At 41.3% G+C, this 14,479-nt stretch overlaps 1 protein-coding gene across 5 annotated transcripts in view; it reads right to left on the bottom strand.

Annotated features, from left to right (window-relative positions):
* Window positions 1–14,479, bottom strand: part of FSHR (follicle stimulating hormone receptor) — a 182,138-nt gene that overhangs the window by 69,958 nt on the left and 97,701 nt on the right. The window lies entirely within an intron of this gene.

The following is a 14,479-nucleotide window of genomic DNA, read 5'->3' as shown; positions in this document are numbered from 1 at the left end:
TCCCCTTCTCCTGTCTTCAATCTTTCCCAGCATTAAGGTCTTTTCCAAGGAGTCAGTTCTTTGCATCAGGAGGCCAAAGTACTGGAGTTTCAGCCTCAGCATCAGTCCTTCCAATGAATATTCAGGACTGATTTCCTTTAGGATGGACTGGTTTGATCTCCTTGCAGTCCAAGGGACTCTCAAGAGTTTTCTTCAACACCACAGTTCAAAAGCATCAATTCTTCGGCGCTCAGCTTTCTTTATAGTCCAACTCTCGCATCCATACGTGACTACTGGAAAGACCATACCTTTGACTAGACGGATCTTTGTTGACAAAGTAATGTCTCTGCTTTTTAATATGCCCTCTAGGTTGGTCATAACTTCTTCCAAGGAGCAAGCGTCTTTTAATTTCATGGCTGCAGTCACTATCTGCAGTGATTTTGGAGCCCTCCAAAATGAAGTCTCTCACTGTTTCCATTGTTTCCCCATCTATTTGCCATGAAGTGATGGGACCGCATGCCATGATCTTCATTTTTTGGATGTTGAGTTTTAATCCAGCTTTTTCATTCTTCTCTTTCACTTTCATCAAGAGGCTCTTTAGTTCTTCTTCGCTTTCTGCTATAAGTGTGATGTCATCTGCATATCTGAGGTTATTGATATTTCTCCCAGCAATCTTGATTCCAGCTTGTGCTTTATCCACCTAGCATTTCACATGATGTACTCTGCATATAAGTTAAATAAGCAGTATGACAATATACAATAATGACGTACTCCTTTCCCTATTTGGAACCAGTCTGTTGTTCCATGTCCAGTTCTAACTGTTGCTTCCTGACCTGCATACAGATTTCTCAGGAGGCAGGTCAGGAGGTCTGGTATTCCCATCTCTTGAAGAATTTTCCAGAGTTTGTTGTGATCTACACAGTCAAAGGCTTTGGCGTAATCAGTAAAGCAGTAGATGTTCTTCTGGTATTCTCTTGCTTTTTAATGACCTAACAGATGTTGGCAATTTAATCTCTGGTTCTTCTGCCTTTTCTAAATCCATTTTGAACATCTGGAAATTTATGGTTCTTGTACTGTTGAAGCCTGGCTTGGAGAATTTTGAGCATTACTTTACTAGTGTGTGAGATGAGTGCAATTGTGCGGTAGTTTGAGCATTCTTTGGCATTGCCTTTCTTTGGGATTGGGATGAAAACTGACCTTTTCCAGTCCTGAGGCCACTGCTGAGTTTTCCAAATTTGCTGGCATATCGAGTGCAGCACTTTTGCAGCATCATCTTTTCAGATTTGAAATAGCTCAACTGGAATTCCATCACCTCCACTAGCTTTGTTCATAGTGATGCTTCCTAAGGCCCACTTGAGTTTGCATTCCAGGATGTCTGGCTCTAGGTGAGTGATCACACCTAGATCGTGATCTGGTGTGGTTATCTGGGTCATGAAGATGTTTTTTATATACTTCTGTGTATTCTTGTCACCTCTTCTTTATATCTTCTGCTTCTGTTAGGTCCATTTCTGTTCTTTATTGTGCCCATCTTTGCATGAAATGTTCCCTTGGTATCTCTGATTTTCTTGAAGAGATCTCTAGTCTTTCCCATTCTATTGTTTTCCTCTATTTCTTTGCACTGATCCCTGAGGAAGGCTTTCTTACCTCTCATTGCTATTCTTTGGAACTCTGCATTCAAATAGGTATATCTTGCCTTTTCTCCTTTGCCTTTAACATCTCTTCTTTTCACAGCTATTTGTAAGGCCTCCTCAGACAGCCATTCTGCCCATTTGCACTTCTTTTTCTTAGGGATGTTCTTGATCCCTGCCTTCTGTACAATGTCACGAACCTCTGTCCATAATTCTTCAGGTACTCTATCAGATCTAATTCTTGAATCTATTTGTCACTTCCACTGTGTAATTGTACGGGATTTGACTTAGGTTATACCTGAATGGTTTAATGGTTTTCCCTATTTTCTTCAATTTAAGTCTGAATTTGGCAATAAGGAGTTCATGATCTGAGCCTCAGTAAGTTCCTGGTCTTGTTTTTGCTGACTGTATAGAGCTTCTCCATCTTTGGCTGCAAAGAATATAATCCATCTAATTTCAGTATTGACCATCTGATGATGTCTATGTGTATAGAGTCTTCTCTTATGTTTGTGAGAGAAGGGCACCTCTAATACTATCGTAGCTTCCTTCATGATTCATTTGGTAAATTGAACTGCCTTCATAATTTTCACAGTTGAACATAAATAAGGGTGGTGTGTGCATGCATGTTTTAAGAGGATGTGCTGGCCTTTGGGTGTTTATTTGCTTCTCTGTCGTTCCAGTGGAAAGAGTGCTGGGTGGTATAGGAATGAGAGGAGTAGGAAAGGAGTGAGTGAACTGAAAGTCGCTCACTTGTGTCAGACTCTTTGCAACTATGCAGTCCATGGAATTCTCCAGGCCAGAATACTGGAGTGGGTAGCCATTCCTTTCTCCAGGGGATCTTCCCAACCCAAGGATTGAGCCCAGGTCTCCCACATTGCAGGTGGATTCTTTACCAGCAGAGCCACTAGGGAAGCCCAAGAATACTGGAGTCGTAGCCTATCCCTTCTCCAGGGGATCTTCCTTACCCAGGACTCAAACTGGGATCTCTTGCATTGTAGGTGGATTCTTTACCAGCTGAGCTATGAGGGAAGCCCACAGGAAAGGAGTGGGAAACTTCAAAAAAGGAGACACTTTTTGAAGACTTTAAGGAGTCAAGTGAAAGAGCTGCACAGGTAGAAAATAGGCATGGAGGGAAGCACTAGATGACAGAGAGAGTTTAAATGCAAATAAGCCCATATCATCCAAAAGCTATTGTATTTCCAGGTTCACATAACATCCCCTTGTAGTATCTCAGCCTAATACTGCCTAGAAGGTAGGCATTTCTCCTTTCCTGAATTCATGTACTGAATTCATCCCATCCACATTCTCTTATGTGGATTTTTTTGCCAGAGAGAACTAAAAATTATTAAAACAAGTAAGCCAAGAAACACTTCTAAATTAATTATTTCAGAAGGTAGTTCATATTTTATGGCTTCAGCTTCAGAGACAGGAGAGGGTGTTAGGCTTGGATGGTGGTGGAGGGAGCCTTTGGCTGGAGGAGGGCTGGAGGGAGGTGAGCAGCATACAGTAGTGAAAAAATACCTCACTGGCAAATTGAGGGATCTTCCTCCAGTTCAAGCCAGTTCTGCCTCTAGTTATTTCTATTACCATTGACTAGGTATCTACTATTTACCAGCCGTGTACATGCATTCTCCTCAGTCCCTTTAGCATGCCTGTGAAGTCAGTATTTTAATCTCCATGTTAATAAACAGCCCTATCTGTATGCAGAACATCTCTGGCTGACTGCAGGGTTAGAACACTTTCTTCTACATGCCCTGCCTCCCAAGCCATGTTGAGTCTAATATTTCCACTCCTATATATTTACTCAAGGGAAAGAAAAATTCATGCCCTCCCAAAGACTTGTGCACAGATACTCACAGCAGCTTAATCTGTAATAGCCCCAAACTGGGCACAACCCAATGGATAAACTGAAACATATTCATACAATGGGATATTACTCATCCATAAAGTGGAACAAGCTGCTGTTCCAACATAGTTGTATCTTTAAAAAAAAATTATGCTGAGTGAAAGAATGCAGACAGGAAAAGATGCATACTGTCTGATTCTATTTATATGAGGGTCTAGAAGAAGAAAAACTAATCTACAGTGATAAAAGTCAGAGTAATTGTCACTTGGGACCTGGAATGGAGTTTGCTAACAGGAGAGAGGCAGCAGGTACTTTCTGGGATGATGGAAATGTTCTACTTCAAGATTGGGGAAGTGGTAACATGAGTTTGTCTAACTTATTGAACTTTAGGTTTACAGTGAATGCATGTATATTAGTATATATGAAACATACCTTAATACAGTTATATAGCAATACTTTTTATTCAGAGGAAGGAGAGTAAATTCCATTTCGTTTATGTCTTGAGAACTCTGAATTAAGAGAGCTATTGGAAAAATGTTGTCTGGCCTGAAGGTGGCTCTGAAAGTTCTATCAGATCCTAGTGCTATCCTGAAGATTATAGATGAGGTTCCTTACCCTCCTGACTGTCTCCCCTGCAGCTCCCCAACCCTTCACTGAAATCTATGAAGTAAATAGGTGAACTAGGTCAAAGAATCAGAGTTTCTCAACTCTGACTGCACACTAGAGCCTTCTGGTGGACTTTTTAAAAAATCCCAAAGCCTGGGTTCATATCTGAGAGTTGGATTTATTTAGTCTGGGGTGAGACTCTGGCATTATTTATTTTCCCTTGTTCTTTAATTCTCCAAACAATGGTGATTCTAATGTGCATAAAGGATTGAAAACTACTGGTCTAGATGATATTAACTTCCCTTTTAGACCTGTGCTTTCCATCTTACAGAGGGTTTGCTTCAGGAGCAAGGGCCAATTTTCCTTGTTCTGCTAGGACAAAAAAATTGGAGAAATAAAGTTCTTGGAGCACAAAAGGAAATAAAAATGAGACAAAATAGGAGTAAGAGAAACCTGGAGATAGAACCTGGAAGTGGGAGTAAAATATAAGAGGTACTATTGAATAGTTAGGTTTGGTTTTTCATGTGAAAATTTAATCAAAAGGTCAACATTTCAAATATTCAATGTGTAACAAGGGATATTGTGGAAAATACGTAAAAGCATCTTATATTTTATTGTTGTTCAGTTTCTCAGTCATGTTCAACTCTTTGCAACCCCATGGACTGCAGCACACCAGGCTTCCTGCTCCTTCACTATCTCCTGGAGTTTGCTCAAACCCATGTCCATCGAGTTGGTGATGCCATCCAGCTATCTCGTCCTCTGTCATTCTCTTCTTCTTCTGCCTTCAATCTTGCCCTGTATCAGGGTCTTTTCCAATGAGTCAGCTCTTAGCATCAGGTGGCCAAAGTATTGAAGCTTCAGCTTCAGCATCAGTCCTTCCAATGAATATTCAGGGTTGATTTCCTTTAGGATTGACTGGTTTGATCTTTGATATTTGATCTTTGGTTAGTACTGATAATTGACAAAGTGTTCTTTTTTCCCCTATGCATAGCTTCTCTTCTTTTTCAGTGCACTTAAAAAAAATTATTTGGCTGCGATGAGTCTTAGTTATGGCAGGCAGACTCTGTAGATGCAACATGTGGTTAAGTTGTCCTGTGACATACGGGATCTTAATCCCCAATCAGGGATCGAACCTATGCCCCCTGCAATGGAAGGTGGATTCTTAATCACTGGACCACCAGGGAAGTCCCCTTTCAGTGTACTTTTGTGTAAATTAGAGTTAGTGCAGCCAATACCATCTCTAGGAAGGTCAACAGAGGTGACCTGGCTTGACTAGGATAATACACAACTGTGAGGATCACCCAACTGGTCTTGGAAGGGAGGGTGTGGAATCTTTACATCTGAAGAACTGGCACAATTAGGAAACTATTCTCTATCTCAAAAGACTGAGTTTTTCTTTGCAATTGTGACAAATTACTACAATTGGTATAATTTGGGGAATTATAGTGCTTCCTTAAATTTTTCATAAAGAGGGATGTGATAGATCAGTGGTTCTCAGAGTGTGGTCTGGTGGTCCCTGTGGTCAAAACTGTTTTTATAATCACATTAAAATATATTTTTTTTCACTCCCATTCTATGAGCATACAGTGGAGTCCAGGGGCTCATTGATGTGTGGATGCAGAAGAAGATGTGAGAGTTCATCTCTCTTCTATTAAGCAAGATGCTGAAATGTTTTCGAAATATGTAAAAAAAAAAAAAACAACACGGTACTCTTCCCTCTAACATTTTTTGAACAATATTATTTTGCATAACACCTGTTATTTATATTATTTACATTCTATTTATGTAGAAATGTATTACTTTTTTTTTTCCTTTTTTTTTTTTTTATTTTAGTTGAGGGCTAATTACTTTACAATATTGTAATAGTTTTTGCCATACATTGACATGAATCAGCCATGGGTTTACATGAGTTCCCCTTCCTGGACCCCCCCACCCACCTCCCTCCCCATCCCATCCCTCTGGGTCATCCCATTGCCCTGGCCCTGAGCCCTTGTCTCATGCATCGAACATGGAATGGTGTTCTGTTTCACATATGATAATATACATGTTTCAATGTTATTCTCCCAGAACGTCCCACCCTCACCTTCTCCCTCAGAGTCCATAAAATTGTTCTATGCATCTGTGTCTCTTATTCTGTCTCGCATAAAGGGTTATCGCTACCATCTTTCAAATTCCATATATATGCATTAGTATACTGTATTGTTGTTTTTCTTTCTGGCTTACTTCACTCTGTATAATGGGCTCCAGTTTCATCCATCTCAGTAGAACCGATTCAAATGTATTTTTTTAATGGCTGAGTAATATTCCATTGTGTATATGTATAATATTATTTTGCATAACACCTGTTATTTATATTATTTATATTCTATTTATGTACAAATGTATTACTTTTTAAAAAAATAGACTAATAGAATATTTCCCAGTTTTAGTTTCTAGAATGACAAATGACAAAAAATTGGGGAACTATCCAATGTAGGCTGAATGCTGTCCTTCTTGGGTGAGGGATCCTGATTCTGTGAAAGCTTGCTTCCAGAGTTGAGATTCTTCTCATCTTCCCAGGCAGTGCTTCTCATGATTCACATAGGAATCACCTGGGGATCTTGTTAAAATGCAGATTCTCTATGGGAAGATCTTGAGTGGATCCAAGGTTCTGCCTTTCTAATACCTCAGGTGATGGGGATGTTGCTGATCTTGAGACCACACTAGTATTGCAAAGTTCTTCTGAAGAATGGTAGTAACTCCCTACCAAGGCTTTCTCCCCAACATACACAGGGGTAGATATGAAAAGCATGATAGAGGAGGAGTAGAGTTCTTGATTTTAAAAATCCTTTATCCTCTGGAAACCCCTCTCTTACTCTCTTATTGAAGTTTTCCTGTCCTCTAGATTGTCACAAGAATTCTTTCTCAGTTAAAGCATTTGCTACTTTGTTTTGTTATTGCTATTTTTTGGTGGTGGTGGTGGGGATGATCATTGCCGAATTCCCCAACCTGACTTTGAATTCCTAGATGGTATTTGATCCATTTATCTTTGTATCTCCAGCACCAAGTGCTAAGTTGAAGCGTGATAAGTACTCACTAAATGTTTAGTGGAAGGATGTGTAGATGGAGGAAAAGTAGTCTTCAGGTTCAGAAACAGTATCTGCAAAACTGTGAAGGAGATGAAGTTTGTCTTCTGTAGTCTTTCACCCCTCTTCTGCAGCCAACGTATGGTGTGTAACAATCAAGCCTAGCTTGTCTATGAGCTAGGGTTTTGTCCCAGGAATTTTTCTACAATCAATACGTGGCGTGGAAGGAACATATGCATGGATTTGATCTGTTGTGCTGATGGCCTCTGGATGCCCCTATGCATCATGGTGTTTCCCAGTTCCTTTCTGGCTCACAGGTGAGGTCATTGAATTGACCAAACACCCATAGAGGTGAAAACAGGAGAGATGGCTGGTGTAACTGTAGGAATTCTTAAAGCATTTGATCGAATGTTAGGTCTCTTCTGTGCACAGAATTCCATGTTTCTTTGAAGGAAGGGGAGATGCGCTTGAATGAGGTGCTGGAGGTTATCAGGACATTCTCTCTGGAGTTTCAGAGTGAGAATTAGATTCTCCAGATTTGCATTCTTCTGGCCAATGAAAGGGTTAGTATTCATTTAAGTACACGTGTTGGGGTGGGGTATCAGTAGGCTGGACTTGAGGCATGAATGAGCATGTAGCATTCAGCTAGATCTAGCATAAAATTTTAATCTTGGAGTGATATTCATTTGTCCACCATTTCACCCAACACTCCTTTTCCAAATGCTGGTTTCACTAGGTGAAAAGTTCCTATAGGTTTGTAGGATAGGGGAAAACTGAAGAAATTTAAAGAACATCTATGAATTGGAGAACAGGCTGTAATAAGAAATCAAACACTCACTGTCTTCACTTTCTTTCTGATATACGAGATAGTCTGCACCCAGGTTTCCCCTGTCTTTTCCTTCCTCCTCTGACCTTCCATAGAGTGTTTTCCTTTAATAAATCCAGCCTACCTCTCCATAACTGGACATTCAATTACATTAAAATATTTTTAATACCCACTGAGTCAAATTTCTTTCTTTTGTCCTTAATAACCTCAAATGTTGACTCTTTCTCTTCCCTGAGTCCCCCTGTGGGACCCCTCACATGCACTGTCATAGCCCTCAGAGACTGCCCTGGGTTTGCGTTCTGTTTTGTCTCCTTCACCAGACAAAGAACTCCTGGAGGACGGCAACATTGCCTTTCATCTTAGTATTTCTGCTTCCAGCCAAGTGTTTGCTGAATGACTGAATTATCTTTGAAAGATTATAAAAGATTTTCTTCGTTTGGTCTTGCACAATAAAGCTGTGTTCTTGAAAACCTGCAGGAAACGGAGTATTTGCAAATCAGAATGTGTATTAGCACAGGAAGAAAGCATCTGGTGTCCCAGAGCCTAGGAGTGAATCTTTAGAAGAGTGAAGAACTAATTCAACGTATGTTCAACAAATTTTGATCAAGCAGCTTTTGCATTTCTGGTACTAGGTCCGTGTTGGGGCTCTAACAGTGAGTAAATTGGGTCCTGGTTTTTATCATTCATCTTTAACTCAGGGAGTCTAGTATTCTAGGCCTGCCTTAGATAGTTGGGTATTATCTTTATTTGGTGGGCTATATCTCAGTTCCTAGAAAAGAGAAAATGGATTGTTGGTATGTTGCATTTAAATATAACTATAGATATTAAAGTAATATACTTTCATATGTAACATATAATTATATATAGTATATAATTATATATGTATTATATATTAAGTATTATGTATATGATTATATATTATATATACACACACAGGTATATACTTCTACTTTATGTCTTATCTTTTCCCTTAATTCTTCTAGAAATGTGCCATATGACTTCAGTAAATACAGAATGTTCAGGTGAAAATTCCAGTGAAAATGCATCTGAGAAAATGTCATGAAAGTGAAAGTGTTAGTCATTCAGTCGTGTCTGACTCTTTACGACCCAATGAACTGTAGCCTGCCAGGCTCCTCTGTCCATGGAATTCTCCAGGCAAGAATACTGGGCTAGGTAGCCATTCTCTTCTCCAGGGGATCTTCCCAACCTAGGGATCAAACCCGGGTCTCCTGCAGTGCAGGCAGATTCTTTACCATCTGAGGCACTAGGGAAGCAGAAAATGTCATACATCTCTCTAAATATATACTCCTGCCCTCATTTAGAATTCCCATGAGATCAGGTCTGGTGACTTTGCATTAGAACCTGAGGTCAGATTCTGCCTCTATTTCTTACTAGCTGTATAACTGTGGGAAAGTTAGAGTCTCTCTGAGTTTCAATTTCCTTATCTGCAAAATGGGAATAATTGATACCCCATAGGGATGTCAGAGGCATTAAATAAGATGGTGTGTGTGAAAGCACAATGTTCCTTGTGGGGTAAACTTCAAATATCCATGTAAAGGCTGCCATCTCTTTGTGGTATTTAGGACTGGACTCTTCTGCAGCTGGGAGATACTGGGCTAGCCAACCACTGGCTGGAAAAAATAGTGCTAGCAAGTGTCCTAGGAACACTTCTCTTAACCCCACCTATAGATCATTTAAATTCTTAAGCCAGGCTATGACATTATCCCAAACATCATTCTGAGGCTTACCCACAGTGAGACCCTCTATATGGTCTGTTGTCCAACAAAGGAGATTAGGCACAGCATGTGGATACCCCAACGAAGATGTCTGCATCACTAAAGTCATAATCTGAAAAGGATGCTGATCCCTTTGAGAGAGGGTCAGTACAGAGTGGGCCATGTTGTCAGGGTGAGCCAACAGGTGCCTCTCCCCTCCACAGGTGGTAGCTGGTAGGTGCCTTCCTTTCTCCACATGTCCCACCTGCTTCCTTCTCCCTGGGCAAAGTGCATCTTTGCTAAAGATGCTCTAAGGATATCCCCAAATGAGACAGAAATAAAGGCACCCTCAGTGACTCGATCTAATTGAGACATCTGAATTCAACTCCCTCACTTTTAAATACATCGACAACAAACTTGTGTTCATTTTTAGTTTTGTCTTAATTTAAAATGTTAAGTAATAATGTATATGTTGGAATATTTTCCTTGCTTTCCTCAGCAGATGAAGAAAGGAACTAAAAATCACAGACATAATAACTGATGTTCCAGTTTAGTTCAGTTGCTCAGGCGTGTCCGACTCTTTGCAATGCCATGGACTGCAGCACACCCGACCTCCCTGTCCATCACCAACTCCCTGAGCTTACTCAGACTAATGTCCATTGAGTCAGTGATGCCATCCAACCATCTCATCTTCTGTCATCCCCTTCTCCTCCCACCTTCAATCATTCGCAGTATCAGGGTCTTTTCCAATGAGTCAGTTCTTTGCATCAGGTGGCCAGAGTACTGGAGTTTCACCTTCAACATCAATCCTTCCAATGAATATTCAGGACTGATTTCCTTTAGGATGGACTGGTTGGATCTCCTTGCAGTCCAAGGGACTCTCAAGAGTCTTCTCCAACACCACAGTTCAAAAGCATCAATTCTTCAGCATTCAGCTTTCTTTATAGTCCAACTCTCACATCCATACATGACTACTGGAAAAACCATAGCTTTGACTAGACAGACCTTTGTTGGCAACTGATGTTTGTGGGCAACTGTTGTTTACTATGCACTTATTTTGTGCCAAGCGATTTTTCTGTGCTTTACATTTATTTGTTTAATCCTCACAACCCTAAGGTAAGTGCCATCCTTGATCCCTATACAGAATACGAGAATGAGGCATACAGAAGTTAAGTAATTTCCCCAGTGCTGCAGAGCCAGTGAGAGAAATTGACCTGAGGTGTGAACCTACCATTCATGGGGCCTCAAAAAGATGGCAGAAATCAGATAGGCCATACCTCCTGTGACTCAGAGAACTTTTTCCACTTCAGAAGATTCTGTTGTTATTGTTTTAATTTCAAATAGAGTATAAAATTTTGACACAGCAAAATGAAAAACCTGAATACTACCCCATTCCTCCATACTGTACGGTACTTAGTTCTGACAAGGCAAAATATAAGTCAACATGAAAATTCCCCTTCCACAAATAAACCAAAGTCCCAAGCAGTGACTCATAGGAAAAGCACTTTTTTAGGGTATTCTCTACATGAGGGTCGGAGAAGGCAATGGCACCCCACTCCAGTATTCTTGCCTGGAGAATCCCAGGGACGGCGGAGCCTGGTGGGCTGCCGTCTATGGGGTCGCACAGAGTCGGACACGACTGAAGTGACTTAGCAGCAGCAGCAGCAGCTACATGAGGATAAAGTATGTAAGACATTAAAAAGCAGTGCCCCTGTCTTCTAAGAATCTGCAGTTTAGTTGAGTAGAAGCAACGTACATGAGCAGTTAGGAGTGCAAAGTCAGGAGAAGTAGAGTTACATAAGAAAGGAATGACAAATGTCCATCATAGAGAAGGGTAAACAGTGGCGTTCAACACATTTGATTTTCCCCCATAAACTATAATTTTTTTCTCACATCCTTGCTAAATGTCAGCATTTCTCAAGCTGTTAGTATCCTTCAAGATTTCCCTGTTAGAATCTCTCTGCTGATGCCTCACTTGTCATCAGAACAAGTTTCCCTCTTAGACCAGAGCCCCATGTGTACCAACTGCCAAAGCCATGTTCTACCACTTATTCCGCATACCCTTGATGAACAACTAGTCTGGCAGGCTCATTACCTTCCTATTCCAACTCTGTCATGCCCCGTTACAACCCTAGACAACACTTTCATCCCTATTGGCCCATTGGACCAACCCAAACTTTAAATCTTAGAGTCATCTCTGACTCCTCTTCAACATGTAACAGATTCTAAATCCTCCCAATTACTTCTGTTTTAATATTTCTTGCAAACATCTCTTCATTTCTCACCATCATTATTGTGATTATGGCTCCGTACAATTTCCACTGGACCAGCAGTTCTTAACAGTCACATGATGACTCAGGATTTGGGTCTGATGTGGGTCATGAGTCATCTCTTTCAAACAAATTAAGTGTCCCAATGATTTACTCAAAAATCTGGAGCAGATTCAAGGATATATAACTCTGCCTGGATACAGGAGTGTCACCAGTATTTATACTTGGGAGCCATGAGTAGGAGTGTAATTTGGGAAGGCAAATAGAGTTAAAAGAGGATAATAAAAAGTGAAGAAGGGAGAAAGAGCAAGAGGTTAAGGGAAGGAGATTTTCTGGAGATAGATAAGAATTAGAAGTTAGAAAAGGTAGATAATTTCTGTATGCCTGTCAGAAATTATTTAAACAGGACTTCTTTAAGTTCCAAGTGATGGGAGATAAGAGGTCATACAGGTAATAAGGGAGGGTTGTTGATTGGGTCACTTGGCTTCAGTGTTGGCTGCCAGCTCTAGCAGAGGCCAAAGAAAGGGGGGTGGGGAATCTGGAGAGGCCTCTAACCCACAAGGACAGGTAAATTGTCTGTAGGTTAGGGAGCCTGGCAAGTCTGAGCTGTGTAACTCAAGACTGCAGAAATAATGATGCTGGTGATAATTAACCTTTATTAGACAGTTACTGTGAGGCGAGCATAGAACTATTAATAGATGCTCTACATGAGCAATCTCACTAACGGCCTTGTCTTCTTAGGGCCCTGCGGACTTGTGTCTGTCTTAGCTCATATACGTGTGTGAGTGGTGCATGAACCTGGTAGCCAGTCAGGCCTGGATTCAAATGCTAGCTTCATCATTGCCTGGCTAGTTGTGTGACCTTAGACAGGTCAGCTAACTTGCATGGTATTTATTTCAATGGGAATAATAATAACTACCTTTTATGGTTTTATAAAAATTATGGATCTGATCTGTTGGAGAAGACTCTTGAGAGTCCCTTGGACTGCAAGGAGATCCAACCAGTCCATCCTAAAGGAGATCAGTTCTGGGTGTTCATTGGAAGGACTGATGCTGAAGCTGAAACTCCAATACTTTGGCCACCTGATGCGAAGAGCTGACTCATTTGAAGAGACCCTGATGCTGGGAAAGATTGAGGGCAGGAGGGGAAGGGGATGACAGAGGATGAGATTGTTGGATGGCATCACCGACTCGATGGACATGGGTTTTGGTGGACTCCGGGAGTTGGTGATGGACAGGGAGGCCTGGCGTGCCGCAGTTCATGGCATCGCAAAGAGTCGGGCACGACTGAGCGACTGAACTGAACTGATCTATAACACAGAAGGGATTTCTAGCTGCCCACCAGAATCTGTTTTCCCCCTTTGTTTTCTGGGAGCACAACTCAACCATGTTTCCTGGCCATCTTGCTGTTAGGTATGGACTTGCAGGGCAAAGGCTTCTCCCCAGGGATATGAGTGGAAGTAACGTGAGCTGTAGCCCCTCATGTGCTCCTCCGTGCTCTATCTCCCTCCCACCTCCTGGCTGGAGGTGCCAGCGCAACCTTGGGAGCCAGGATTGAAAATGGAGAAGCTGGTGGTGTCCTGTGTTCTAAAGAGCTGAGAAGCACCGAGTGGACTACTACATGAAAAAGAAACACGTTCATAAGGTCCCTGATATTCGGGAGTTCATTGTCATCAAACTGCTCTGATACCTACAGTGGGATTCTAGCATCCTGCATCCTACCTAGTATTTATTCATCAAATGCTTCTCCCACTGGGGCAGGTATGAGCTTTGCATCTACCATCTGCTGATAAATGGGTGTCTGCAGTAAGTGTTGAGTACATTTTTGTTGACTGGCTAAGAAGGAGTCATGAGGAATATTGCTTGGCCAAATTGGGAGGAAACAACAACAGCTAAATGCCTCCTCAAAACTAGGTCTGTATATGACCTCGTTTAGCCAGAGACTTCTGTTCTTTGGTGACACTGTATTTACTACCTGTGATTGAATTACTTGGCCTCTTGCAGTGAGCACACCAGCTAGCTGCTCCTTATTGAATTATTGGGCCCTTGGCTTTTTTCTCTCTTTTTCAATTATTTCATGGGAACCAAAAAACACCCTAGCATCCTAGAAAGAGTAACTTTCTAACAATGGGGGCTACTAAATCCATTAGCACACAGACTCTGGGTGGTTGTTCAGGTTAAGCAATTTGAACCCCCAGCTCTGTCATCTCCACCAATGCGGAGCTGCATGAGGCGAAATCTCTCATGTGGGCCAAAGGGAGTCCTTCATCACTTTGGCAAGTCGCCTGAGTGCTCCGAGATCCATTTCCTCTGTAAGACATTGCTAAGGCCCTCTGTCCCTCAGTACATTTTACACCCGATCCTTTGTAGTTGTCTGGGCTATTGAAGATCATATGAATAATGCATGTCACGCAGGAGGAAAAAAAGCACAGAGTGTTATGCAAAGGTCATGCTGCTTACTGTTATTTTTATTACTTCACTGGAGTTGGGAGACCTTGGTTCTAGTCCTGACTTTGGCACTAATTAACCACTTTCCTTGAGTCAA

This window comes from Giraffa tippelskirchi, chromosome 4, assembly GCF_054371585.1.
Source record: "Giraffa tippelskirchi isolate mGirTip1 chromosome 4, T2T-mGirTip1v1.2.pri, whole genome shotgun sequence".
Classification (NCBI taxonomy): Eukaryota; Metazoa; Chordata; class Mammalia; order Artiodactyla; family Giraffidae; genus Giraffa; species Giraffa tippelskirchi.
The sequence above is the reverse complement of the archived record's forward strand: the minus strand, read 5'-3'. Positions and strand labels throughout refer to the sequence as shown.